The sequence below is a fragment of the Salvelinus sp. IW2-2015 genome, linkage group LG4q.1:29, assembly GCF_002910315.2.
Source record: "Salvelinus sp. IW2-2015 linkage group LG4q.1:29, ASM291031v2, whole genome shotgun sequence".
In the NCBI taxonomy this organism is placed as follows: Eukaryota; Metazoa; Chordata; class Actinopteri; order Salmoniformes; family Salmonidae; genus Salvelinus; species Salvelinus sp. IW2-2015.
This window is the reverse complement of record NC_036842.1, coordinates 51,730,258-51,756,247: the sequence shown is the minus strand read 5'-3', so window position 1 is coordinate 51,756,247 and position 25,990 is coordinate 51,730,258. Positions and strand designations below refer to the sequence as shown.

Genomic DNA, 25,990 nt, shown 5'->3' with positions numbered 1-25,990 from the left:
CCTCACAATCAAATGTCGACCGCATTATCTACCAAGAGAATTCTCTTCAATTATAATCACAGCCGCATATATTCCCCCCCAAGCAGACACATCGACGGCCCTGAACAAACTTTATTTGACTCTATGTAAACTGGAAACCACATATCCTGAGGCAGCATTCATTGTGGCTGGGGATTTTAACAAGGGTAATCTGAAAACAAGACTCCCTAAATTCTATCAGCATATCGATTGTGCTACCAGGGCTGGTAAAACCCTAGATCATTGTTATTCTAACTTCCGCGACGCATATAAGGCCCTCCCCCGCCCTCCTTTTGGAAAAGCTGACCAGGACTCCATTTTGTTGCTCCCAGCCTATAGACAGAGACTAAAACAGGAAGCTCCCGCGCTCAGGTCTGTTCAACGCTGGTCCGACCAATCTGATTCCACGCTTCAAGATTGCTTCGATCACGTGGATTGGGATATGTTCCGCACTGCGTTAAACAACAACATTGACGAATACGCTGATTCGGTGAGCGAGTTTATTAGCAAGTGCATCGGCGATGTCGTACCCACAGCAACTATTAAAACATTCCCAAACCAAAAACCGTGGATTGATGGCAGCATTCGCGCGAAACTGAAAGCGCGAACCACTGCTTTTAACCAGGGCAAGGTGACCGGAAACACGACCGAATACAAACAGTGTAGCTATTCCCTCCGCAAGGCAATCAAACAAGCTAAGCGTCAGTATAGAGACAAAGTAGAGTCGCAATTCAACCGCTCAGACACAAGAGGTATGTGGCAGGGTCTACAGTCAATCACGGATTACAAAAAGAAAACCAGCCCCGTCGCGGACCAGGATGTCTTGCTCCCAGACAGACTAAACAACTTCTTTGCTCGCTTTGAGGACAATACAGTGCCACTGACACGGCCCGCTACCAAAATCTGTGGACTCTCCTTCACTGCAGCCGACGTGAGTAAAACATTCAAACGTGTTAACCCTCGCAAGGCTGCCGGTCCAGACATCCCTAGCCGCATCCTCAGAGCATGCGCAGACCAGCTGGCTGGTGTGTTTACGGACATATTCAATCAATCCCTATCCCAGTCTGCTGTTCCCACATACTTCAAGATGGCCACCATTGTTCCTGTTACCAAGAAGGCTAAGGTAACTGAACTAAATGACTACCCCCCCATAGCTCTCACTTCTGTCATCATGAAGTGCTTTGAGAGACTAGTCAAGGATCATATCACCTCCACCCTACCTGTTACCCTAAACCCACTCCAATTTGTTTACCACCCCAGTAGGTCCACAGATGATGCAATCACCATCACACTGCACACTGCCCTATCCCATATGGACAAGAGGAATACCTATGTAAGAATGCTGTTCATTGACTACAGCTCAGCATTCAACACCATAGTACCCTCCAAACTCATCATTAAGCTTGAGACCCTGGGTCTCAACCCCGCCCTGTGCAACTGGGTCCTGGACTTCCTGACGGGCCGACCCCAGATGGTGATGGTAGGAAACAACATCTCCACGGCGCTGATCCTCAACACTGGGGCCCCACAAGGGTGCGTTCTCAGCTCTCTCCTGTACTCCGTGTTCACCCATGACTGCGTGGCCATGCACGCCTCCAACTTAATCATCAAGTTTGCAGACGACACTACAGTGGTAGGCTTGATTACCAACAACGACGAGACAGCCTACAGGGAGGAGGTGAGGGCCCTAGGAGTGTGGTGTCAGGAAAATAACCTCTCACTCAATGTCAGCAAAACAAAAGAGATGATTGTGGACTTCAGGAAACAGAAAAGGGAGTACCCCCCTATCCACATCGACGGGACAGCAGTGGAGAAGGTGGAAAGTTTTAAGTTCCTCGGTGTACATATCACGGACAAACTGAAATGGTCCACGCACACAGACAGTGTGGTGAAGAAGGCGCAACAGCACCTCTTCAACCGCAGGAATCTGAAAAAAATGTGGCTTGTCACTGAAAACCCTCACTAACTTTTACAGGTGCATAATTGAGAGCATCCTGTCGGGCTGTATCACCGCCTAGTACGGCAACTGCACCGCCCACAACCGCAGGGCTCTCCAGAGGGTGGTGCGGTCTATACAACACATCACCAGGGGCAAACTACCTGCCCTCCAGGACATCTACAACACCCGATGTCACAGGAAGGCAAAAAGATCATCAAGTACAATAACCACCCGAGCCATTACCTGTTCACCCCGCTTCCATCCAGAAGGCGAGGTCAGTACAGGTGCATCAGAACTGGGACAGAGAGTTTGAAAAACAGCTTCTATCTCAAGGCCATCAGATTGTTAAACAGCCACCACTAGCACAGAGAGGCGGCTGCCTACCTACATACTTGATATCATTGGCCACTTTAATAAATGGAACACTAGTCACTTAAATAATGCCACTTTAAGAATGTTTACATATCTTACATTACTCATCTCATATGTATATACTGTATACTGTATCCTTCACTATCTATTCTTTACTATCTATTGCATCTTAGCTGCTCTGTCACTGCTCATCCATATATTTTATACTTATATATTCTCCTCCCATTCCTTTACTAGGTTGTGTGTATTAGGTTTTGTTGTGGAATTTGTTAGATATTAGGTTTTCATGTGGAATTGTTAGATATTACCTGTTAGATATTACTGCACTGTCGGATCTAGAAGCACAAGCATTTTGCTACACTCGCAATAACATCTGCTAACCATGTGTATGTGACAAATAACATTTGATTTGATATGTAATGGGGAATTGATATACACTATCAATCAAACTCAAAGAATTCACATTATGAAGTTATGAAACAATGAATGTGCACAAATTGGCGGGAGAGAGCGCATTCTGGAGAGAGAAGGGCATTGCGCATCTGGCCGCATGGTCAATCCGACGTCTGCATTCGCCATACAGCATTTACGGGGATATGGCCTCAGCAGAAGTCAGGGCATTCATACTTCTTGCGCTTCGCGGAGCAGTCCAGACTTGTTGTCAAGGAAGTGAGTTTGTGTTTATACAGGAAGCACCGCCGCCACCTACCATCAACCAACCATGTCAATGAGGAGCTATACAGAGCCCTGTACATTGTTACAACATTTGGGAGGCGGATGGCGATGTGGTACAGAGTTTGATTTGGCCTCTGCATGCCTCTGGAGGCTCCGCAATTGCGTCACACCCTCCATATGGAGCCTCCGACCACATTTTCGGATCAAGCATAAATTTGCTTTTAGTCTAAGCCTCCGTAATGGATTAGTTCACTGAGATTGGTGCAAATATATATATATTTGTTACTGCTCGACTAAAACAATCTCGGTCGACCAACAGCCTAACGACCAAACAATCGACCAGTCGACTAATTGGGATCAGCCCTAACACAGACACATGTTTGCGCGAGTGCACATGTACACACACACACTCTCTCTCTCTCTCCCTCTATCTATCCCAGGAACAATAGTGCCAAGGGAAAACCCGCTCTGTGTTTTGAGTGGCATTGACAGAGATGCTGAAATGGCCTATCATCGATGAGAGAGAACAAAGTGGAGAAGCACACAATGAGTCTATTGTCACAGACAGGGGTTAAGCAAAGTTGGACTCCTTTGATGTTGCCCTCGAGCTGGTTAAGCCATTAGATGTTGTGATCGGATCCCCAGGCCTGCGATGCCTCCCAAATGGCACCCCATTTCCTATATAGTGCATTATTTTCAACGAGGGGGGAATAGCGCTCTGGTCAAAGTAGTGCACTATATATGGAATAGGGTGTCATTTGAAACACAACCCAGGGCTGCAGGCAGAGCTAGCCTAGGCTAAACTAGCTGTGGAGATATGAGAGTCTGTTGGACCACACAAGAAAAATCATTGCAAGGGCCACTACTAGCCGTATACCACCCCTTACGGAAAAGCCACATGACTTCACAGGACATTTCCACATGTTTTGCACATGTGAAAACATGTGTTTTTGGAAATGTCACATGTGAAGTGTTCCAAAAACTAATGCTTTCACATGTAAAGTGTTAAAAAAACACGTTTTCACATGTGAAAGGCCCGATTCATTGGCAAGAATATATTACTGCACTTCGATAAAAGTTGCCCGGAATCAAGTCAATATTTGTGCGATTATCAACTAAAAAGTTTAAGTGCAGAGGGACACTTGACATTAAGGCCTAGAGTCAATGAGATCAAGCGTAAACACTCGATAGCTGACAATAATGAGGATTTCTAGGTGTAGATTACATATCACATTCAAGTGTTCCAACTTGTAAGGCTACATGGGATTTCCCTTAACACAGCTCTATGCAGCCAATGGCAATTTCTGCTTCAGGTATAATGCCAGAAGACACTTGTGGATTTGACAGCTCTAACGCAGTTCCAAAACAATCGCTATGTGGGTGTCCACTAGCGTGGATATGATAGAATCTTGCCCTAAACGTGCATAAATACTCTCTGGATTTGAACTTGCAACCATTTGTCAAAGGTCAGCATGTGGGAGAATTCAGAGCTCAGGGATGATAGACATGTTTCCTACTAGTAATTAACAGTTGGAGGGTCATACAAGTGGATTTTTGCCAGTCGTATGTGGTAAATTCCCACTTCCCACTAGGTACAATCATTACTGCACTTTGAAATATAGGTGGGCCATTGTGCTGGCGGGGGCTCATTAGCATATGTGGGGGCATGGTCTAGAATATGTTGTATTTGTGCCAACCGTCAGTGGAAATGTTGTACCAGTTTAAGTGGTTTTATCATTATGTTGATGAAGGTTGAGCACCTCTTTTGACATTGTCAGTACTGCAATCTTTTTTTAAACTTGTGACAATCAAGAGCTGCACTGTGAAGAGGTTACTGTGCATTTCTAGTAGCTTAATGGAAGTTGGTTCACAGAAAGTTAATGTTTAATTTTCAATAATTTATGATCAACTAATTACAAGTGGGTTATTGCTAATCCATCACACTCACTGACTTGATGGTCTGGAAGGGAAGTGAGTATTACAATTACATGGTGACTAGTCATAAATGAGCTATTGTATGGTTCTTTGGTATCACATGCACTTGTCAGCCTTTTAACAAGGCTGCAGAACTGACAGTGTACAAGCTTAATGTTTATAAACAGAGCACATTAACTGGGATAACCTTCCCTTATGGGAGACCGAAAAAAAGCTAGCTGAGAGCCACGCCTGCAATCTTCTGATAGGCTGGTGCTGTTACAGTATGCTGCCAATCAGCAAGTGATGTGCATGTTGTCAACAGAAGAGTCAGTGAAGGCACAGTAGGTTATTGTCAAGATTGCTGGTGGCAGCAAGTTACTGTGACTTTTAAAATAACTTACTGCCAAGTAGTTTCCAGTTAAGAATTTAATTCACAGCAACAAGTTGACATTAAGTTACTGGAACATTCATATTAACCTCTTCACGGTGCAGCTTAGTGCTGCTCATTACCGAAACATTATCTTACAACATTTGCAGAATGAACAGTATCAAAGGATTTGCATTGGCATAACTATCAAACACTTAAACTGCTACAACACTTCCACTGACGGTTGGCACAAATACACATATTTCACCACACCTCCAAATATGCTAATGAGCCCCCCCAGTATATTGCCCCCACCTATCAAAGTGCAGTGATGATCGTGTCTTATATTCCAAATATTAGGTAGAAAAATGTCCCATTATACCTACATGTTGACAAACTGTACCATGTGAGTTCATTGTGCACCTGTAAAGTTAACATTTTACCTTGTTGTACCCCAGGTAACGACAATGTAGTACACCCTAACCCTACCCTTGTTTTTTGAGAGTGTGTTAATACACAGTATGTTCCATGCAATTCGTATGAACCTGGTGGCACTGCAGATACATTGATGCACTCCCAACTAAAATGTTCAAATCCCCAAAGAATTAATGTATACTCTACGTCAAGTGTCCCTGAGCACTGCTAGTTTTATGTTGGTGGTGATAATTGGACAATTATTTACTTGAATCTGGGCAGCTTTTAGCAAAGTGCAGAAGTGCATTCTTGCCAATAAGTATGTGGCCATATCTCTTTCACACTCACAGATCTGGTGGTGTAGCTGCACTATAGCAGGACATTTCTCTTTGCTAGCGACCAAGAGGTTATGAGTTCAAATTCCATTTAAGGCTGAGTCCCATATGTGGTCACAGTACAAGATTGTACAGTAATTGAAATCAGAATACAGCATCATACTGACATTTTATAGAAATAACACCTTCAAGTTGTTGTATTTACACAACCGTTCAAAAGTTTGGGGTCACGTAGAAATGACTGGTGTTTTGCAGGAGTGATGGTTGCTGATAATGGGCCTCTGTACACCTATATAGATATTCCATTAAAAATCAGCCGTTTCCAGCTACAATAGTCATTTACAACATTAACAATGTCTACACTGTATTTCTGATCAATTTGTTGTTATTTTAAGGGGGGAAAAAATTTGCTTTTCTTTCAAAAACAAGGACACTTCTAAGTGACCCCAAACTTTTGAACGGTAGCGTAGGTGTCTACAATGATGAATAGTTGTTCTTAAAAGAGAACCCTTCAAAAAGAAAAAAGAAAGAAAGAAAGAAAAGGATACAAAAGTACAGTAGTTTGAGAAATGTGTTTCTGTAAAGAGATCGGTACATAGCAGCACTTCAATCCACATCAATCTAGAATCTAGATTTAGATCTAGATTCTAGATCTATATGTTTATGGCTGCATTTGAGTTTGTGGAGAGATGTTCTCAGAGCCAATCAATGCATTCATTTAGAAGGGACTGCATCCATCTCTCAGCATTAGTGATTTATTGATCTCCTGCTCTCTTTAGCCAAACACATTGAATGAAATGAACCCAACTATTAAGCTCAATGGGAATGGTCAAATGCCCAAAAAATGTAAATACAACATCATCAACAATATTTCATGTACGAGTGAAGGAACTGAAATTCTAACGGTTACAGTACAGTGCCCTGAGGCATCGTCGCTGTAATTCATGTCATCGTGATCTCAAACTTCAAAAAGGGAGCTAAAACAGAAAGATGTTACTTGTAGCCAATGGATGGTTGAATCCTAATCTACAACACAGTGTTTGGGTTATTGGTTTTTCTAATTCATTTTGCCTTGGCTAAGCGCTCTCAGTGCGATCAATGTGACTGGTGGGTCCCTGGGGACGACAGTCTTACTAATTAGGAGTGAAACAATAGGCCTGTTTTTTTAAATTTATTAACAACGTACCGTTACTGTATATTTCACCATTAGTGTTTTGATTATATGAATTCATTTAATTTTACACATAGAATTCTGTTAACTACTTTTTCGAGTATTAAAATATACTTACTGTATATTACCCTTACACACAAACGTAGATACACACACACACACACACCCATAAACACACACACACAAACACACACACAGTCAAAGCTGCTGTTCTAATATATACTATTGACTTCACTACCCACTTTATATTTATAAATACAGTCTATTATTACATTGCATATGACCTATTCTATTACTTCCACTAGTTGTTATTTTTGACTTGATTATTGATGAATGTACTGCATTGTTGAGGGAAATAGCACATAAGCATTCCCCTGCACCTTGTATACCTGCGGTAAACTGTGTATGTGACTAGGGCTGTTGCGGTGACCGTATTACCGCCACACGGGCGGTCTTGAGTCAAATTCCACGTGGCCATCTAGTCAAAGTAATTCGGCTTCTCCAAAGCTCTGATGCTGCTGATGGTCATTTGTAGCCTACCAAACTTGCTAACTGCCTGGTACTCAGCACTCTATTGTACATCGAATCGCTCTGACGTCAATACAAATGTGATCGAAAATCTAATCACACACTTCATGAGAACCCATGAGCTCATGTGGACCAACATTTCTATAGGCTCTGCAATTTCACACATATATTATTTAGTATGTAAAGACAAGATTAAATCAAGTATAGTCTGATGGTTGACAATATTAGCCTATCACTTGTGAATTATATGTTATCACTGGATGCCCAGTTTAAGGCAAGAAACAATGCCTTTTTTTGGTGACGTTTTCTAATCATAGTCGTACACCTCATGTATCCTAGCCCATAGGCCTATATATGTTTTGATAAGGTTTGTAGCACAACTAAAGTGGCCAAATAACTTCAAAGTTAAGCACATTAATCCGCTTTACCAGTGGTGTAGAGCCTAACTGGCATACATAAGCAGCGTGTGAGTTTCAAGTTTGGGGAAGATCATTTTAACCATAAAAATGCACCTTTATCATAAAAGCATTACATGCATAATCGCATTTACGGTCACTCTTGATAATGGTGTTTTCCCGCTGATGGAACATTCAGGCTTATAGCCTACTGCCGGGTGCGCATTGCTGTGCTTATAATGTGAAGAAATAGCCTAATAGTTTATCAACATTTTAAGCTAAACGTTCTGATCTGTTGTGTCAGCCTCATTGCGTAAAAAAGTTTTTGGGATGCTAGTGGTTGTATTAATTTGGGATCTATCGCATCCCACAACTGTCCCAGAGTATGTTTGGAGTATTTATTTCTCGCACAGAATAGAGTAGGTAAAATTTTGTACAATGGGGGATAGTAGATTGACAAAGGCTAGTGCTTTTGCTGTCCATTAGGCTACTCATCTTGTTGGCTGACAAAAAGTAAATGTGGACAGTTCTTTCAATATCTTCAATATGCACCTCGGAATTGGATAAGGATGTGCGCAGTTGCATCCCGGATGTGTCTGTCTTCACTTGTAGCCTGTGAGAAAGACACGATCACGTGTTGGAAAGCCATGTGAGTGAGATGAGAGGTGCTTTGGAGCAAACAGCACTCAGGGAGAAGGGCTGCAAAAGGCATGGATTTTTTTAGGGTGCATTATGGCCACACAAAGGGGAAATTCGAGGAATTATCAACTGACGACTGACGAAGTGTGTACAGTCTGCGCAAAAAAAACAAAGCAGAGCTCATGACTTTCAAGCGACTTTTTTCAAATCATCATTAGTCGCATCATGCAGCCTTACAATGTATTAAAAATCAAAACATATAGCCCAACGTTTGTAGAACCACTAAAGTTACCTGAATAACTCTAAATTAAACATAAAGGAGTACATATTTCTTCATTAACCGCTCAACTCAGAATAGCCAAATGTGCTCACTCCCTCAAATCGTTTGAAAATATCCTTTCTATTTTATATGTTCAATTGTGTTCAATATGTTCAATTGTATTCTTCAAACTATAAAATAATGTAAAATAATGCCACGGAATTCTAAGCAAATTTATCATCTTGTCTGATAAATGGTCCCGTGTGGCTCAGTTGGTAGAGCATGGCGCTTGCAACGCCAGGGTTGTGGGTTCATTCCCCACGGGGGGACCAGGATGAATATGTATGAACTTTCCAATTTGTAAGTCGCTCTGGATAAGAGCGTCTGCTAAATGACTTAAATGTAAATGTAAATAAATGAACTAGTGTAGCCCACAACCATATGGCATAGTTAGATCAGGACCTAACATAAGGACAACTCAGAGTATGCTATTCTGTTCTTCTGAAATAGCATGTTTCTTTAGACCTGTCTAAAATAAATAATTGATTTATTCTGAAGGTGTAAGCTATATTACATGGATTTATTAGACTTTTTAAAATGTAGATGTTCCAAAGGTCTGCATCAGTGGCTTGTAGGCTGTGTGTAGAAGCCAGGAGATGCTAAATGTGTTTACATTAATTAACGGTCAATCACCGTGAGACCGACAGTTATTTGCTTGACCATCACCGGCTGAATTTTTTTTGTGACCACCACAGCGCTAGGTGAGACCATAAACTGCTCGTGTACATAAACATTATGTGACAAATACATTTGACTTGATTTTGATTGGTTGATTTGATACACCCTCCATATGTATTTGGAGAGTAGATTTAAGATATTACTGCATTAATTATTTATTTATTTATTTGAGGGTATTTTCATAAATCTGCCAAAAAAATAAGCCCTTTATGTATTACAGTTGTCAAAGGTTTAGTATTTGGTCCCATATTCCTTGCACGCAATGACTACATCAAGCTTGTGACTACAAATTTGTTGGATGCATTTACGGTTTGTTTTGGTTGTGTTTTGGATTATGATTTGTCTGATATGAGCTGAATGGTGAATATACTGTAGTCGTGTGCCATTTTGGAGTAACTTTTATTGTAAGTACGAATAGAAGATGTTTCTAAACATTTCTACATCCAAGTGGATGCTACCATGATTATGGATAATCATGAATGAATCGTGAATGATGATGAGAGAGAAGGTTACAGAGGCACAAAGATCATATCCCCCCCAAATGCTAATCTCCCCTGTTATTGGTAATGGTGAGAGGTTAGCATGTTTTGTTGTAGCCTCTGAATGGCATCTAACTCATTGTTATTCATGATTCATTCATTTCTTAATCATGGCATTATCAGGATTAAATTTAGAAGTGTTCAGTAACATCTTATCTACTCACTGAAAAAGAGTGATGGATTCTCCAGCCACCGTGCGGACAGGACAGTGGATTCAGGGAAATAGAGAGGGAGAGGGGGTATGTCTCTCCATTAGTATATACCTGATGGTAAAATGCAGACCGTTCTCCCTCCCAAGAGGTTGTTATCGTGACTGTTGTATATATTCCACCTCAGGAGAACAACAAGCTGGCACTTAATGAACTGCAAAAGGACAATATAGGAACAAGGCGGAATCCTATTACACCGGCTACAATACTCAACGCATGCAGGGGCTACAGTCCATTACAGATTACAAAAGGTAGACCTAGTCATGACCAATCCAACGATGCCTCTCTACCAGCAAACTCAAAGCATTTTATGCAAGTTTTGACAAAAACAACACCGAGCCGTGCACGAGGGCACCCACCGTCCCAGAGAACTGGATGATCTTGCTCTCCAAGGCCAATGTGAGTAAGGTTTTCAATCTTGTCAAAATTTGCAAGGCCGCGGGATTGGACGGTATTCCAGGGCGCATACTCAGAGCATGCGCAGACCAGCTGGTAGGCATCTTCATGGTCATTTTCAGACCTCTCCTTGTCCCAGTCTGTAATCTCCACGTCTCAAACTGAACACCTTCATTCCTGCCCCAAATAACTCTAAGGCTACCTGCCACAACGACTACCGCTCTGTAGCACTACCATCTGTAATCATGAAGTGCTTTGAAAGTCTGGTCATGGCATCCTAGACCCATTCCAAATTGCATACTGCCACAACAGATCTACAGACGATGCAATCTCAACTGGTCTCCATAATGCCCTCTCCTACCTGTACAAGAGGAATACCTATGTGAGAATGCTGGCTCACATCGACATCATTATCCCAGAAACCCTAGATCCACTCCAATTTACATACCGCACCAACAGATCCACAGATGATGCAATCTATTGCACTCCACACTGCCCTTTCACACCTGGACAAAAGGAACACCTATGTGAGAATGCTATTCATTGACTACAGCTCAGTGTTCTACACCATAGTGCCCTCCAAGATCGTCACCAAGCTCGGGAAACTGGGACTGAAAACCCCCCTCTGCAACTGGACTCGGGACTTCCTGACAGGCCGACCAGGTGCTGAGAGTAGGCAACACTTCCTCTGCCACGTTGACCCTCAAAACGGGGGCCCCCCAAGGGTGTAAGCTTAGCCCTCTCCTGTACTTCTTGTTTACCCACGACTGCGTGGCCATGCACGACTCCAACTCCATCATCAAGTTTTCAGACAACACAACATTAACAGGCCGCAGTGGAGAGGGTCAAGAGCTTGAAGTTCCTCAGTGTCCACATCACTGAGGACTTAACATGGTCTTCTCACACCAGAGCAGTTGTGAAGAAGACATGGAAATGCCTCTTCTACATCAGGAGGCTGAAACAATTTGGCATAGCCCCTCAGATCCTCAGGAACTTTTACAGCTGCACCTGAAAGCATCTTGACTAGTTGTATCACCGTCTGATATGGCAACTGCACCGCTTGCAACCGGAAGGCCCTACAGACAGTGGTGCGGACAGCCCAGCTTATCACTTGGGGCGAGCTCCAAGCCATTCAGGACGTACAGTGCTTTAGAAAGTATTCATACCCCTTGACTTATTCCACATTTTGTTGTGTTACAGCCTGAATTCAAAATGCATTAAATAAAATAAAATAAATCTCACCCATTTACACACAATACCCCATAATGACAAGGTGAAAACATATTTTTAGACATTTTAGCAAATGTATTGAAAAATAAATATCTCAATTACATAAGTATTCACACCTGAGTCCAAACTTTGTAGAAGCACCTTTGATTACAGCTTTGACTCATCTTTGGTATGTCTGTATCAGCTTTGCACATCTGGATTTGGGGATTTTCTCCCATTCTTCCTTCCAGATTTTCTCAAGCTCTGTTAAGTTAGATGGGGATTGGCGGTGAACAGCAATCTTTCCACCGATTTTATATGGGATTCAAGTCTGGGCTTCGGCTGGGCCACTCAAGGACTTTCGCATTCTTGTTCTGAAGCCATTCCAGCGTTGCTTTTGGCTGTATGCTTGGGGTGATTGTCCTGTTGGAACGTAAATCTTTACCCCAGTCTAAAGTCGTTTGCGCTCTCTCATCAAGGATTTGCCTGCATTTTGCTCCATTCATTGTTCCTCTATCCGTACCAGTCTCCCAGTCCCTGCCACTGAAAAGCATAAACATAGCATGATGCTGCCACCACCATGCTTTATGGTAGGGATGGTGTTAGATGGTTGATGAGCTGTGCCTGGTTTTCTCCAGACATAGCACTTTGCATTCAGGCCAAAGAGTAACATTTCTGTCTCATCTGACCACAACATATTTTGCCTTATGCTCTCAGCATCTTTCATGTGCCTTTTTGCAAATTCTAGGCCAGCTGTCATGTGCCATTTTCTCAGAAGTGGCATCTGTCTGGCCACTCTCCCATAAAACACAGATTGGTGAAGTGCTGTAGAGACTGTTGTCCTTCTAACAGGTTCTCCCATCTCAGTCAATGAACTATGTAGTTCTGTCAGAGTGGTCATTGGGTTCTTGGTCACCTCCCTGACCAACACAACAAAATGTGGAATAAGTCAAGGGGTATGAATACTCTCTGAAGGCACTGTATATATTACCTTTAGTATAACACCATAAGTATTTATATATTCCTGCTATCAGTCACTTTCAACTCTGTTTACATGGCTATCCTACGACCAGTTAGTGAGTGTTGTCATGATACCATAATTTTGACTTTGATACCAGGTTTAGTATCATGATTCTCGATACCATCACGATACTCAATGCTCAGTATGTGTAGATAATCCTTGCTACCACGGCTTTTTTGAAAGACATAATGTTAGTCATGGGGATCGCTAGCTAGCGAACATTAGCTTGCTGGCTCACTAGTTAACGTTATGTGTATGATCTGTGTATTAATATTCATTTTTGGTATCTCAGAAATCCATTTACATTGTTAGTTAGTTAGCTACCTGCAGATTCATACACCAGCATTGCATGCATAGTGGCTAGCTATGACAATCCGTTTGTACTGTAGCTATGGGTTGGCATTATGGTTCATTGTTTAGCTAGCTAGCTACATGTCTAAACAAAATATTCCACTTCACAAGAGAATGATTACATGACCAATCAAGTTAGCCAGGTGTGTCTGGGGGTGATTACGGCCCTCTATTGCATTTTCATGAACATGTGTGCAAGTCTAGTGCCCCATTCACTTAGTGCCTGGAGTGTGGTTATAGTATTTATTTCACATGACTCATCAATTTAGACAAGTGTCTGGGTAAGCATCATCTAATAAGTATACAATATTTGTAACTGGACACTTTCAAAGTCAGATTAAGATATAGGTCAAGGACTAGATAAAGTGTATTTTTACCTGGAGTTTTTCCCTTATTGTAGGCTACTACTTTCACCACTTTTAATATTGGAATCTTTAGTTGTTTACTACAATACCATACTCACTCTGTTTAGCACATGGCCTCACATGTGAATCCCAAGAGGTGGGTGGGGCTAAGGCTTAAGAGGGTATCAACTTTCAAAGCAGAATTGTTTTCCTATTGTTCCTCAACTGCAGTTTATGATATACAATTTTGTAGCTCTGAGTCTCTACTTTTATCCAATGTAAGAAACACAATTTCTAATTTTGCTACACAAGACCGAATCGAGGCCGTGGGTCACATTTTTTACATCAACATTTTTCAGAGACAGCCATGTATGCATTAATGAATCAATCATACAATCAATTTGACTTTGCATTTACCAATCTAACTACATAAGAACATAATGCTAATAATTTATTTGAATGGTAAATCTCTATTGATGAACTGGGTAATTCGAGATGTAACCTAGGCCTATTCACATGAATGCATATTCAATAGGAGTGTGAGCATTCATTGAGTTATGGAGCTTGTTTTGGCTGATTTCATGGGGCTACAGAAGACAATCTGTTTCCCTTCCATTTGGGACTTATTTTATTGTACTGATTAACCACATTTGCATAGAAGTAGCTTATTTTATAAAAGTGTGCGCTGTCTCTTTAACCAGTAATGAGGCCAAGAGACCGATTAAGTTAATTAATAAAGTTTTGGTGGCAATCAGCTTTGAAATCAGCATATTTTGTGTTATTGTTTGCATATTATCACAAACAAAGTGCCAGGGTAGTGAATTTATGATAGCTTCAGTTGTAAGCTAGCAAAAACAGTTAGTCTATAAAGCAGTATCGGTATCTTCTTGCCTTGTAAAGTGTTCTAGGCTGTAGGGACATTGTTTTGCGAACAGTAATGAACCGTTTCAACATTTCTACATTCCGTGTCGCATTATTCAAGTGTGTTAACTTCTGTGCAGCATGAGTGGGGAGCTAACATGATCCAGCCCAGACTCCCGCGCAGGCTAAGTGGAGCAGGCACAGTGCTTTCACGCTAAAAGGGTGATATCGCCGTTTTCATGTTCTAGTATCAAAAACGTACAGAAGTCTCGGTATACCGTGCAACACTACTACCAGTCACTTTTTAATGTATAAACCCACCTCAACCACTCCAGTACCCCTGCACATTGAATATGGTACTGGCACTGACCTGTATATCCTGGAATTCTCATGTTTCGAACTCACATCGCCATTCTTGTTTTTTTGTTGTTGTGTGTTTAAAAAAAATATGATCTATATTATTATTATCATCATCACTGCATTGTTGGGAAAGAGATCTCAAGGTAAGAATTTCACTGTACTGTTTTACACCTGTTGTATCCTGTGCACGTGGTGAATACAGTTTGAAACTTGAAAACACACACACGAATACGGTTCACTCATAGTAAAAAGACTTCAGCAGGAGTTCTTAAACTTTTTCAGCTCAAGACCCAAAATGGAAAAATTTCCTGACCCAAATCGTCCTCCATTGACCGAAATGAAGAACAAATTGGTTTTAATTATACAGTAGATGCATTCTCATAACTTGCGACCCACCTCTTACATGCTTAGGGCCCACTTTGGGTCACGACCCATAGTTTAAGAAACCCTGATCTACAGTACAGAAGACATTGCAAAAAAAGCTGCGATGCCTTTGGCTATCCGGCTCTAGAGATCACTACTCTACACTTCACTATATAAATAAAGTGAAGCATTTAATACGAAAGATCAGTGGGGCCTGTGATATCATGACAATTACAATGTGTAGCATAACAGTACAGAGAGTCGATAGAACTCCATAGCTTTGGGGAATAGGCGCATGCAGGGGCATGCAATGGGAGTCAACCACTAGCCTGATGTGAGGTTTCACTTCTCACAGATCTATGATGTATGGGTGGGGGGAATTTGTCGCTCATTGAAAGGTTCAAAAGATCCTCCGAAGAGGATATGGACACAAAGTAAAGGCTGAACATACTGTGTTTACGCAGGCGGGCATGCACGCACGCACACATAGCACACACATGTGCAAGAGAGTTCACACACATATGCACACATAGAGAAGAGGGGGGTTAAGGGAGATCTCCTACCATCCTGTTCTGTCTTTGTCAGCTCTACTAGTTTCTTCTGTTTCAGTGTGTCCACCACGTCGGCCAGGCTTCCTTTGCGGCGTTCCGGTGTTCTGAAGGCGGATCCGCCTAGCAGCTCGCCGCAATCCTGGGAACACTCCTCAGGCTTTGGTGGAGATATAGTGTTATTCCGGTAGGAGTTCAAGGAACAGCCCTTGCTACTAGCATTGTCCTATAGGAACAAATAAAACAGGGGTGTTTTGGAATTAGTGGAATGACAATACTAGGACTTTTTCACTTTTCTTTAGTAGCTTATGGCCATTATTTCAACTAATCACTCACCACAAAGTTAAGTGTAACTTACAATCTATTTCTCTAACAACTTTTAACTTTTCATCACCTCTCTATTGATATCCCTAGACTAATGTCTGTGGTTGTTGTTGCTGTGGGTGTTGTTTAAATTGTTGCTTAAATCATGGCGATCATCTTCTTACAGCAGAATTTAGACTCGGACCAGGTTGCAAATCTCTGTATTGGCAGCCAGAGAGTGACACCTTGGCACAGAGGGACTGGCATGGCAGTGGGGAAAGGTCAAGTTGAGATCTATGTCCCAAATGGCTTCCTATTCCCTATGTAGTGCACTAGCCATAGGGCTCTGGTTAAAAGTAGTGCACTATATAGGGACTAGGGTGCCATTTGGGACAGACAACATAACTCAGCGGTTTCGCAACAAAGACTGTCCCCTTCGGGCTTGTACCAAGAACACGGTTACGGATATCCCCTCCCTCCATCTTGTGATTGACGAATGCAACTCAATACAGAAGAATGACACAGGTCATACATACTGTGGGGCAAGGGTGAGAGGTACATTTTACAACTGTCATACATGGAGATAGCTGTCCTTTTCAGGTTAAAAAAACTAACTCTGACCCTACATCAAATAATCCCACAGGACTGACTATGGCCATTTGGGGCGAGTGATTCAGCCATGCTTTTTGTAGGACTATGAGTTTTTGTGACATTGAAGGAACTTCCATCAGCTAACATATGTGACTCGTTTCAGGAAACTAGGCGTATGTCGTGCGTCACTACTTCACAGGAGAGCGATTAGTACCGGAACTTTTTTTTAATCAAAATGCGTTTTCTTTTGGGCAGAAATGCCTTCAGGAACATGTGAACTTTCATGTGCCTTAATAACACATATTTATGCCATCTGTAAATATGAATACAATGTTAAATTACGAGCCTAGTTGGTTTAGCCACAGAAAAAGACAGTAAACTTCCTGCTAGCCATGATTGGCTGAGATAATGAGTTCGGACCGGTCTGCCACGCTTCTGTCTATTTGAGCTGGTCAGTATGTCTAGGTAATCCTGTCTAACACGGCTTTAAAAAAGATATATCCCGTAGTAGAACTGCATAAGTGTTGCTCTCCACTTTCTGGAGGACCGAGTTTTGAAATCAGTGTAATTAGAGTATAATAGCTAAAGAGATGGAGAAAACACCTGTCTCTGGATTACATCTTCAAACTAAGGGCAACCATGGCATCCGTGACAGAGAAGGAGAAGCGTCCAGCCATGTATACGGGTAAGATAATCTAGCTAGCTACATTTTCAGATATTACACGTTTCTAATTTTGTCAGAAAGTCATTTTCATTTCAAGTTAAAGTGTACTGTTGGCTCGCTAGCTAATGTTACATGAATGATCTGTGTGGTAATACTATTTGTATCTCAGAGCCATTTGCTTTGCTAGTTATAGCCGAATGTTAGCTAACATTGCACCTGGTTGGTTAGCTACCTGCAGATTCATGCAGGGTAGTAACATCATGAGTTGGGATTATGTCTTAACAAAAGACTCCACTATGCAAGTATCCATTTCAATAGAATGTTCATGATGTCACTGTGACACGACAGCTGTTGATAGACATATTTGGTAAATTTGCTCTTAAATTGTTGCCAGCAGCACAGTTGCAGTTAGCAACACTCTGGATAACATAAAAACAGCCTAACCAGCTCTGCTAGGGCGAGTAAAATGGTCAGCGTGAGCTGTTCTCTCATTTGTGTCTGTAATTAGCTAGCCCACTTTAGCCAGTTAGCTTGGGTGCTAGACTGCTGTTAGGACAGAACGCTCAGATCAACCCTTAAAAAGATGGATGGGGATGAAGCTTAAAAGGGTGTGAACGATGCTGAATGGGTGCACTTTTACTCCAGGGTAAAAAACACAAATTCAAATGTTGATACATAAGATCCTATGGGCTTTGGTCAAAAGTAGTGCACTATATAGGGAATAAGGTGCCATTTGGGACGCAACAATACTGTTTGGTATTAAATGCACATTGTCCATCAGTAGACACTCTAGCACAGGTGGCCTGACGAGAAGTTTATTCCTGTATGTTTTATCCTCCTCTTACAGAGCGGGGGGGGGGGGGATCTCCAAGAACTTTAGATGGCTTTGACAAACAGCGACATCTTAAGACATCCTTGAAACTGTTCCAAGAGGCATTTGTCTTAAAGAGGAAGATTCCTCTGTAATAGCTCAGTGACAGTGACAGTGTGTCAATCTGACGGAGAGTGCGTGTGTTTGTGTGTGTCTCACTGTCTGAGTAGGGCCTATACTCTCCCAGTCCGACTCGGGCTGGCTGTCTCTGATTGGCTGGTGCTCCTCTGGGAGGGGTTTGCCGTGCAGAGGGGGCATAACTGGCTGGTCATGGCTTTCTCTGTCCTCATTGGCCCAGCCCACACTGTCCTGACCTATCGCTTCCTCTTCCTCTGTCGCCGGGGGAAACGGAGGTGTGGCTCGCTTGGAAGACATCATTCTATAAGGAAACAGGGAGAGGGAAAACATTTATGAATTTCCACAATATTCAGGCATATCTACAGTGTATCAATCTTGAAACAGATATGCACCCGCTGGGAAAAACCCAAAACAACCTCTATAATTGAATTCCAGGATTAGGGTGGATGACAGGATGATAGAATGCTCTCATACTGGAAGAGAAAGACAGAAAGAAATTGTGAACCACAGGAAGACTTCCTGGATTAAGCTGATGTTGCTGATGGCAGATCGCATGGAGATAAAGACCCAAACTCTGATATGGGTTTTATCAGTGGTGTGACTCCATCGCCTACTGATTCCTAGAAGTCGAGTATTGAGGTCCATCATTAGGAAGACAATCACGACTACACTGCAAATCAAGTCTTTCTAGTGTGTGGTTTTTACACTTGTTTTTTTATAAAACTACTTGTTCCTGCCAAAACTAGCATCTGGATTTAAAAGCACTGCTGTGCAGAGGGGTTTCTCTGTCTTCTTCTCCAGTGCCCTCCCCCACCACCACACACATCCACCCACCCACACCGAACACCCATACCCATTTGAGATAGGAGAATCTATTAGACAGCCCAGCTGGCACATGTGGTTCCTTGGAAGTTGTGGGAATGTACGTTTTTGGTTTCACGTTGGTTGTGGGAACAAAGTCATATGTTTCCTGACCGGTAAAACTGTATGTTTTTTAAACGTTCTGAGACAGAAGGGAAAATATAGCCTGTTCTGGGAACGTTTATTTTTTGGTTGCTTTGGAGGTTCTGAGAACGTTTTACTCTGGTTCCTTAAAAGTTTTTCTGGGACATTTTATTAATGCTCTGAGAATGGAATTTATAGGTTATTTTGAGGTTTTTGAATAACTTCGTTAAAGGTGCAATAAACAGAAATCACTCTGCCATTTCCTGGTTGCTAAAATTCGAATTGTTCGCCTAATTTCACTTTGTGACAAAACAAGCAATGCATAATGTAAAGAATCATTGTACCATTTAAACCGCTGTGAAATATATTTTCAATAACCCAAAATGTTGTATTTTCAGCTGTTTGAAGCTGGTGTACAAAACCGAAAGTAAAAGACGCAAAAACAAAACTTAGGAACGGGAAGCATAGAAATAGCGTGCTTAGAAAAGATCAAAAGCTTATTAAACTTGCTTTCAATGAGAATGACATTCTCATTAGTCGCCCAAAAAGTGATATATTGCAGCTTTAAAACTTTCACTGAATGTTTCAATAAGACTGTTTATTTGGGATTAAGCACAGATAGAACAAATGGAAATTCATTTCCTTAGCCATTAATCATGCAAACACATGTATTTTTTATTGTGAAAGGCATTAGGGATATTCAAAACTATAATTGTCTGTTGTGTATCAATGGAATTAGTCCACTGCGCCACCAGGTTGGAGCTAGCATGCAATGTTATTGTTTTTTAATTAATTAAAGCTGTCAATTTTTGTCTATTCAAAAAGAACCCATTTTATAAGGAAACAAGCACTCATTAAGATCAGGTGTGGCCAATAATTGGGCACGGCCAACACACCTGAACACACTTACCAAGATAGAGGATAGAGAGAGTTTTGTTGATGCTGAAAATGGAATGTATACGTTTTGAAATAATATTCTTTGAACGTTCTCTGATTGTCATTAAAGTTTTGTTGTGTTTTTTTTATGGAATGTTTTCTTAACGTTCTCTGAACAATTTGACAACCTTAACGCTGAAGTACTGGAATTCACACAGAAGAACATTGTTTCTTAAAGTTCTCTGAACTATTTGAGAACATTCCCAATGTCAAACCAGTTGGAGAACGTCCCTAGAACATTACCAAACTTGAAATTAAATGTAATGTAACCATGTTTGAACTTTTAGGAAATGTTCTGTTAAAGTAATGAAATATCAAGAAAATACAGTGGGCTTGATTCAAGTGGCCTTCTGTGTAAACCTATATTTCCTAACGCAAGGCCTCATGCCACCACCTGACCGTGCCAAGTCAATAAATCATTTGCTGCAATTACTTTACACACAAACCCCCTCAAAACTATTGTTAAGTGTTGACTGCCAATACAAAAGCTGCATGCAAATTCTCCACTCTTCTCCCAAAGTGTACATTTGCACACTTACTGTCATGGATTTAACAATGGCGTAACGCTTACACCGATCACATGATATCAAATCCATGACAGGGAGTGTGCAAGCGCACACTTGGGGAGAAGGGTGGCGAATTGGGCCTCAAGCCAAATGGGATTATAAAGTGGGAACATGAGAGTTGTGTTTCACGCCGAAGACAATCAAGCCCAAAGATTCTATGAAGTAGAACAGCATTAGCAATCCATAAATCACGCAGGACGGTTTATCTTTGAACTATTCTGTCTCTTGGGCCCTCTGACACGTAAATCCAACCCTTACTCAAATATCTACAACGGAGAGAGAGTGAGAGAGAGAGTCAGAGAGAGAGAGTCAGAGAGAGAGAGAGAGAGAGTCAGAGAGAGAGAGAGAGAGAGTCAGAGAGAGAGAGAGAGTCAGAGAGAGAGAGAGAGAGTCAGAGAAAGAAGGGGAGAGGAAAGTTGAGAAAGAAAGTGAACAAAATGGAAAGGGTAGAAGGTGTCCCACAGTAGCAGGTGTCTAGAAGCATATACACTGGATCAGAGGTGGACGTTCTGTGACTGTCAACTGGAGAAAATGATACATCATACGTTCTGAAAAGAAACTTTGGAGAGAGGGGGCAGGGTCAGCACTAGCATTGTGTGTGTTTGTGTGCGTATGTGTATGCTTGCATGTGTGTGTGCGTTCAAAGGGGTGTGAAATGGTTGTGTGATTGTGAGCAAAGCCAAACTTGGACAGGAGAGGCTCCTTGCATGAAGTCACACGGCCGTCCTTGCAAAGAAGCCATCTGACGCCAGCCCTGACCCGACCGTGACACTGACGATAGCATCGGTTAATTACCCCACCAAATCCATCTACTGTGTTCCTCTGTATTGCTATCATGCTCACTCCCTACAGGCTGTATCAGAACCGGCCGTGATTGGGAGTCCCATAGGGCGGCGCAGAATTGGCCCAGCGTCGTCTGGGTTTGGACGGTGTAGGTGCGTCATCGTAAATAAGAATTTGTTCTTAACTGACTTGCCAAGTTAAAGAAAGGCTACATTTAAATTTAAAAAGGGAAAATTCACACTTTTTCAACATAAACTGCATAATCTCCAGCACCACCGCAATGTGGTGTGAAAATGTGAAAATGTCGGGTTCTATGTTCTGTAGTTAAAAAGATAGAAAAAGATAAGTCTTTCTGATGACATCATCTGGAGACACTTATGACATCATCTGATGTGCATCATGTGATAAAACAAAAATATGAGCAGGCAAAGGTTAGTAAGCAACTGATATGGAATACACACTGAACCCAGGCCCATAGGCTAGCATAAAAACTGTACACAATCAACAACAAACACAGTAGTATGCGCCATCTCCCAATGCCATTCAATACAATATCACAATGCTTCATGTAAGGAACCAGAGAGTCTGGCCCACCAGTCAGAGTTAGCTATATGAACTTTCACGCCCCCTGCATAACAGAATAGAGATGCCAGCCAGCCAGCCAGCCAGCCAGCCAGACAGACAGACAGACAGACAGACAGATAATAAGATTCACATCTAGACCCATATATCCCCTGACTCCGGATAACAATCCAAATTTACTACAACCCTTCAGCGGCTAACACACCAAGCGAATCGATAAGCGTATTGCTTATCGATTTGGGGGGGGGGGGGGGCAGAGGGGTTGAGGAAAAAGGAGAGAAGAAAGAAGGTGGCCTATATTTAGCTGACAATATTGCCACCTGCTGTGTTCATGGGAGCTTAAGAGTTAGCTAGCTTCTTGGAACTGAGATTTCATATGGCCTGGAATGCCTGGACCTCATAAAATCGCTGCCACTGATAGTATCATCACGCAACAGACCCTGAGCTGTTTGTTAGTGTTAACGAGACCAACAGACCGTGTGTAGTTAGTTAGCATTAGCCAGACCCAATCATAGAAAATAGCAATCTCCATTGGCAATATCAGGCCCAGTATAATTGAGTGAGGCAAGGGTTTGGTTTATGTTCGATAAAGCAGAGAAAAAAAAATATGATAGCAAGAATGCATTGCTGTTTAGTCCTCAAACAGACAGTATGGTCATCTAACAATAACAATTTTTCATCACTTCCGTTCAAATTATCTCAGGCTTACATTAAGGGCCATCAATGAAGAGCCCAACCGTTGCAGATACATTATATATACAAAAGTATGTGGACACCCCTTCAAATGATTGAATTTGGCTATTTCAGCCACACCCGTTGCTGACAGGTGTATAAAATCAAGCTCACAGCCATGCGATCTCCATAGACAAACATTAGTAGTAGAATGGCTTTACTGAAGAGCTCAGTGACTTTCAAAGTGGCAACGTCATAGAATGCCACCTTTCTAACAGGTCAGGTCGTAATTTTTTTTGCCGTGCTAGACCTGCCCCGGTCAACTGTAAGTGCTGTTATTGTAAAGTGGAAACGTCTAGGAGCAACAACGGCTCAGACACGAAGTGGTAGGCCAAAAGTGAAGTGATGGACAAATCTGGGTTTGTCAAATGCCAGGAGAACGCTACCTGCTCCAATGCATAGTGCCAACTGTAAAGCTTGGTGAAGGAGGACTAGGCCCCTTAGTTCCAGTGAAGGAAATCTTAACGCTACAGCATACAATTACATTCTAGATGATTCTGGGCTTCCAACTTTGTGGAAGGCCCTTTCCTGTTTCAGCATGACAATGCCCCAGTGCACAAAGTGAAGTCCATACAGAAATGGTTTGTCAAGATCGGTGTGGAAGAACTTGACTGGCCTGCACAGAGCCCTGACCTCAACCACATCGAACACCTTTGGGATAAATTGGAACTCCGACTGCGAGCCAGGCCTAATCGCCCAACATCAGTGCCCAACCTCACTAATGCTCTTGTGGCTGAATGGAACAAGTCCCCGCAGCAATGTTCCAACATCTAGTGGAAAGCCTTCCCAGAAAAGTGGAGGCTGTTATAGCAACAAAGGTGGGACCAACGCCATATTAATGCCAATGACTTTGGAATGAGATGTTCGACGAGCGGGTGTCCACATACTTTTGGTAATGTAGTGTAGGTTTGAATCTCCCTGATGCCGTTTCATAATAAGAAAATACATGTTTGCATGATTAATGCCTAAGGAAATGAATTTCCACGTGTCCTATCTGTGCTTAATCACAAATATGCTAGCAGTTTTATTGAAACATTCAGTGAAAGTTTTAAAGCTGCAATATGTAACTTCTTGTGCGACCAATGAGAATGCCATTCTCATTGAAAGCAAGTCTAAGAAGCGGTGCCCACATACTTTTGTCTAGAAGTGATGAAAGATGAACAGAAAATCAATAGTTGTACACAAAGGAGCATGAATGAAGTACACTCCCATCTACACACACACACACACACACACACACACACACACACACACACACACACACACACACACACACACACACACACACACCTCTACTCAACTTACCTTGGTGCAATGGCTGTTACTATACATCTGATGAGGCACACAGAGAAAGAGACAGAGAAACCCCCAGAGACATCATCCTTTACTTCACTGTAAACTAAACATTACTACAGTTTGAGATGCCTGGAGGAAGCCTTAGGAGAGGAATGTAGAAATTGAGTAAATACAGTCGAGGCGGTGGCGGACATTTTCCCTGAAGTAGAGAATGTTCCCGCTGGGAGCCCAACAAAAGAATGACTCTGGCTTCCTGGAGAGACTCTGATGAGACCATGATGAGACAGTGGTTCTAACAATACACGCTATTCATTTTTTTTCACATGATTACCGGTCATGTGGCTCCAAACCGACTTGGCCAACCTAGGGCAACATCCCGAACGACCACTACACATTTCCAGGCCAATATTTACACACTATTAGAGTATCAAAATCAAATTGCTTCTCTCGAAGTTGCATTCGTGTCTAAGAATTTTTCTCGGAAAGTCGAGCCAACGTAGCAAATGTATTGTATCTCCATGACACAAGAGTTTTCAAGATTGATAAGGAAACAGATCAGACACTGTGTGACCATGTCAATCACATATGCCTTTTACCACTAGTCATGATGAGGAAATGGCTAACTGATATTCCACAAAAACAAGTAGCTGAAAGAAAACAGTCTTTCAATCTAATTTAGCTGCTGGATACAAAATAGCTGCATGTAGTTTCTTTCCATAATAAGGCCAAGGGGGCATATTTTCTACTCACGGTTCTACATTAGGGGTGCTTCTGGTTAATGTAGTTTCTTCCATCTCTCACCATAGAAAATGTATAAAAGCCTTTTGGGTAATGTATTTCCAAAAACACACTCGCCCAACCAATATCAATGGACGTTGTTTTCCGGAGGAGGATGACAGTGGAGCATTTTTACTCCCCCCAGAAAGTTGAGGGTTATTTATAATTCCTTCGTGAGCTCAAGCGAAAGAAAATGGGATCAGAATTTGGCAGGAGTTCATCATTCACTACCTCTCCTGGAACATCGAAACCTGACTATTCCGGAGAAACAATAGGCCATTGTGGAGCGTGGAGGCAGAAGGACCTGTCCGTGACAGATGAGAGGTAGAGCGAGGGCCCCTCTTAGGAAAACAGCACACAATACACCATTCAGCAGCCAGAGTCCCCTCTGCCACTTGTGGAGTGATGAGGGCGGCAATAAAGGCCTCTGATTCGCCCAATTGGGTGTAAAATCTCCAGCAATTCCCGCTGAAGGGAGCTGAGGAAATGGGAAATGCCAAAAAGAAAGGGAGCTAGAGAGAGAAAGGAGAGCGAGAGAGAGAGAGAAAGAGAATTAAGAAAAATAAGTCACAAAAAAGAGAGAAAGAGACCTTTCTGGATCTTCTTGGTCTCCTGGACAATCCCAATAAGCACACAAAAAATGTTAGGTTAAAAACAACCAATGCTGGGTAAATAGTGGACAGAAAACAAGTTGGGTTATTTTTGACCCAGCCAGTTGGGTCACTTAGTTGGGATATTGAGCTATGATCCAACAGGTCAAAATACTAGAGGTGTGGCTTAGTAGTGGTGTGAATTTCAGTTCTTTTTGGCCACCTGTGAGAGTAAATGTCATTCCGGTTCATCTATTCTATTGTATTGTCAACACATCTTAAGGTTGAGAACTGACACTTTTGTAGCT

At 42.1% G+C, this 25,990-nt stretch overlaps 1 pseudogene; it reads right to left on the bottom strand.

Annotated features, from left to right (window-relative positions):
• LOC111962124 (transcription factor SOX-6-like) overlaps window positions 1-18,939 on the bottom strand; it is a 98,020-nt pseudogene extending 79,081 nt beyond the window's left edge.
• Window positions 18,940-25,990: the final 7,051 nt, after the last annotated feature.